This window comes from Nasonia vitripennis, chromosome 1 (genome assembly GCF_009193385.2).
Source record: "Nasonia vitripennis strain AsymCx chromosome 1, Nvit_psr_1.1, whole genome shotgun sequence".
NCBI lineage: Eukaryota > Metazoa > Arthropoda > Insecta > Hymenoptera > Pteromalidae > Nasonia > Nasonia vitripennis.
The window spans coordinates 36,484,811-36,489,778 of record NC_045757.1 but is presented as its reverse complement, the minus strand read 5'-3'; the positions used below and the strand labels follow the sequence as shown (position 1 = coordinate 36,489,778).

At 41.7% G+C, this 4,968-nt stretch overlaps 1 non-coding gene across 1 annotated transcript; it reads right to left on the bottom strand.

Moving 5' to 3' along the window:
* Nucleotides 1–4,141: 4,141 nt before the first annotated feature.
* TRNAL-UAA lies at nt 4,142–4,224 on the bottom strand. Its single transcript has one exon. It is a non-coding gene; the product is annotated as a tRNA-Leu (tRNA).
* Between the last annotated feature and the right edge of the window lie 744 nt (nt 4,225–4,968).

The window sequence follows — 4,968 nt, the reverse complement described above, 5'->3', positions numbered from 1 at the left end:
GAGCGAAAGCATATCACATGCAATCTGTTATAGAATTTTATCGATATAAGAAAATTCAGTGAAGGATAAAAATATGTAAAAGTGACACCAGTGCAAATTCGACGATATACATATACGAAAACGTTCAGGGCGTGTATTTATACGAGAGGGTCTGATTCACGGATCCTCAGGCATAATGTAGTTCAAAAATTTATACATATCTAGACTGGAAAGAGTAAATTTTCATCCGACTTTTATCATCCTGCTGTGGCAAACTGTAAAAAGATCGACATCTGTGTAAGAAGAGGCTTCATACACCCTATTTATCGTATTTTCGGAGAAACAGGGAAACTCGGATCAGCGACTTATATAGATACACTTCAGTGAAAGAAACAAGTATACAGCAAACTAAAAGTTAAAAAACTTATCAAAGTGAACAATTTCTGAAAGTATTTTTTGTACTAAAACGTCAACGTAATCACGCGTCATTACATGCAGTACATAGGGATCACGGTTTGAAGCCTTTCTATCGCATCGAGTTTGTTTACCTTGAATTTCCAAGTGTATCAAAATCCACGTCAATCAACTTTGAACTACCCTTCTTTTTGTCGCGAAAAGAAAGTACGTACGTTTTGTTTGAATTTCAAGAGTACCGAGAGCGCTCACGACGACGAGCATATGTCAAGCAGTGGGTTTCCGGAAAGCGTTGAATCTTTCATAGAGAAATGGTCGCCGTCGCAGAGTTTTATAACGGAGGTAAAAGATGCCACTAGACAGACATATCGCTTATCAATGAGTAACAGACACACGCTACTCCGTAGTAACTCGTATACTGTGTACAGCGCGCAGCGACAAGTCAGGAGGATAGACTGTGCCGAGCGAGAAACGATTGATTTTTTTTTCCCGCGCGACCAGCTATCCCTTATCGAGTGCGTTCGCGTGAATTCCTCCCTTTCACCTCTTTGCCTCGTATATGAAAAGTTATAAGGAAAAAAGAGTGCATCTGACTAATCGATAATCTCGTAGTAAGTTAAAACGTATCAATGCGTGCATAAATATACGAAGAGGGCGAGAAGCAAGTAAAGGTAAAAAATGAAGAATTGTAACTTGTACATTATTTTGTAAATATTGTTGCGATGTACAAACAAGAGGTAACAAAGTAGAATATCGGGTCGAAGTATCTATTTATAAGTTGCCCCCCTACGAAGTGAAAGAAAAAATATAGACACGAATGTAGAGTAATCGTTAATTATCTATACATAGATGTACATAATCTTAGAGCATACCTAGCTTATCTTTTCTGTAAGAGGCTCTGCGTGGCCGACAATGTTCTCCGACATCTAAATCTTCTAGGAGTTTACGGAGGACAAAGGATTCCTCCAGTGAGTGATAGACGCGATTTCAATTTTTTAACGTTGAAGCGTCATCGAGAGCATTGTTGAGTCACACCGAGTCTCCGCATTGTAAAAAAACACACTTATAATTATAAGTCGGATTGTTTGATAAATTGGTCCAAACATGTCTTATACAGAACTCATGAAAGTATACGAGAGAGGTGGGAAAAAGCGAGTCGTCGCCGACTCGACGAAACTCAGAATTCTATAAGCGAAAGCGAAAATGCATTGATTCCCGATTTTTATGATTTTCTTTGGATCGTCGCTTATGTTTATTGGCTTAGATTAGAGACATACAGTCCCTTCAATCCTACGAACGTAATCCATAGAAGTCTTGTAACTAAGAAACACAGCTATACGACCGTAAGATTGTTTCCGAGAATAAGCGTCTCGTTAAGTTTTGCGTTCGATCTTCCTTCTGTGTAAGAAATTTTTATTCGTCCTCGAGGCCCATCACGCACAAGCCAGGAATATGTATAAGTCCATTTTCAAATGCAGGAAGTATCTAAAGAGACGAATCTTGTTGATGTATATTAATATAAATGAAAATTTTTTTGGGAATTAAACATTTTGAATTCATCAAATCTTCGTACATTTTGATTTCACCGCTCTGTCCTAGTATATCTCCTTTTACCAAAAAAAAAAAAAAGTCACGGGATAATCCACTAATCGATCCCTGAAGAAAAGCGCAAACACAAATTCGCCCACCTACGGTATAAAGCATCAAACGCAACCGCCCCGTTCTCTCATTGTCCTCCTCATCCCTCCCACCGGCGGCAACAAATAGCGAAACAGGATACCTAGCCCTATAGCATCGTGGTCGTACACACTCGAGGACCACTTCAGAGCGATTAGTTCACATGGTGTCCCGTTTCAGGCTCGACGAGCGCTCTGTAGTATAAGCAGCAGCCGGCCATTGTGGGGGCTGTTTGCGTTATTAGATTTAGATTGCTCGGCACGTGTAGTCCGCGCCACGTGGCGGGAGAGCTTTCTGCGAAAACGCGCCGCTGCATACACTGAAATTACTTTGACGCGTGGACTTTGTGTGCGCTTCTTTTTTCCCTTCGATTATTTTTTCATCGACGGCGCCCCTCTGCAGCGCGAGTCCGTATGTGTGCGGTGTATAGCTTGTTCTCGCAGTGAGAAAACACCGGTAGTATTAATTTGTAATTGCGCGCGTGCGTTCAAAATATTGCTGGGGCGAAGTCGCCTCGCCGATATGGAATTGGATATGACTCTGGTGGATTAGTTGGAGAATTTTCAATGGAACTTGTGCACACACGCATTGGATTTGAATTAAAGTTGCGGCGGTGTACCTACATTATTAACGCATCGGTCCTTTCTTGTTAGAATCAGACGCCGACGTGATGTCTTTTATGTTTATGCGGGAAAGCATTTCACTTTGAATTTTTCTGCTTCCCCTTTGAGAAACTCCCATCTCCATTAGCCACTAATCCGCCGCGACCAATCTGCTTACTTTTTTGCTAGACCCACGCGTTTTAAAACTTGCTTTCATGCGACCCTAACGATCTGTATTGACTTACGGAGAAGATGAGAAGTATTTTAAAAGCAAGAGCCCAGTGGATCCACGACAAATGTCAGACTTTTGATATGTAAATGGCGCAAAATGTACTTATACCATGAGCTTCCCCTGTAATTTTCGTCGAGAATACGATTCAAAATGCTTTAAAAATAGCCGCAACTGTATTGCCTCCACTGTCTGACGTAGTAAAACTCTCTTGTACATCTCGCAAAGTAGCTTATTCTCCAAAAATCACACGAGCTAATCCGACGCAACATCCGTGCAGCAAAAAAACTAGCGATAAAAGCATCCGCCGCTCAGTCCTAATGAAGGGTGGCCCCCACACACGTACACTCACACAACCCGTCCACACATACACGAGGTCTCCCAGCCCAAAAAACCATAATACGAAAAGGCGAGCTGCGACCCTCCTTACACACCGTATATACGCGCACAGAAAGAGCTGTCAGCTCGAGTTCGAACTGGCCGGATTGCGAGCGCGCGATACGAGCGAAAGATGAGCATCGCCGGGGTTAACCCTGGCACGGCTGGGATAGGAGCAATCGCAGAACGATGATGATGCTGCTGATGATGATGCACCCCCGGCTTTCCTTCTACTCTCTGACAGCCGCACGATAAGATCTCCGCTCGGTTGGCCTCGTGAATTTCGTTTTGTCGGCCCGCCAAGCTAACCCCCTTGAATGTACTTTTACAGGGGGGTAGTGCGCTGCATGCGCTATTGTGTTTCGCGCGACGGGTCGGCAAAGCACATTACCATCTGCTGATTACCGGTGGATCTGTCTGCGTGTATGTGTTCCAAGATATTACGTTACTTCGACTCGCCAACGTCTGTTCCTCGGCTTTGGCCAGACTCGTAGTCGTTGGGCTCCGCATCTCATTGTTTGCAGCGGGTGGAATAAGCTATTTGCGAGGTGCGAGATCTAAATGTTTTGATGCAAGAGCTATGATGTTTACTGTAGCGTACCCGAAGCTTAACTTTTTTTTACTGAAAACTTTTCAAAACACTTTTCTGTAATTTTTTTAACTCGTGCATCGTGAATCCTTTTTAATTCTGCGAATAATTTTTCGAAAGGTTTTTTACTTGCACATAATAATAATCTTTCTGATACACAGTTCCGCGCTTAGTTTTCGCTGAATGTCCTAGGACCGAGTCCCACAATTTGATTTTTAACTCCCACATCTGTCTGAGAACTTTGAAAAATATTAAAGGAATGTTAAAAAAATTTGCCAGGTGTGGGATTCGAACCCACGCTCCCAGAGGGAACAGGAGCTTAAATCCCGCGCCTTAGACCGCTCGGCCAACCTGGCTCCTTTTTGAAGGAAAAAATATTCGTGCCCATAAAGGCTGATCGAGATCCTTTGGATCAAGCGAATGATTCATTCGAAGATTTATCGATTTTACTCAGTGTATCATGCCGAGCTGCATTAAAGTACGTATCGCATTATAAAAACGTACTAAATATTACCCTATTATTCATGTCAATTATGCATTATATCTTTTTGTTATTAATAACTATTAGGAAGACAAAGTAGTGGAATCTACGGATGCATCAATCGATATGGATATCATTATGCACATACAGATCATAAACGAATACTCATCTTCATCAAATTTACTGCAAAATATTTAAATACACAAAAACAATAAAAAGACAAACATTAGTGTAAAATTATTTACAATTTGTAAACGGTTCTAAAGTGCCCATTGATCATCTTAAAAATATCGAAGCCACGCGCTTATACGTATCTACGATTAAAAAGAGCACAATTGTTGTAAGCATGATTGTATTATTTAAGTGTTGATGAGGTAATGCCCTGTGAAAATAATATTGCGTGAATCGATTCGAAATTACGTGTTGTTCCCTTAGCAGATTGCACTAACGCCACCTACAACGAGCTTTGAAAACGTGAACTATATCCGATGTCGGTACTGCAGACGTCTCAATCCTGCCGATACTATACCAACGGGATTGCCGTATTACAGAAAGGCTCTTGGAGATATATCGGCAGGTCACCATCAGTCGAAGTAGTTTTAAATTTCTCCGCAAGGAT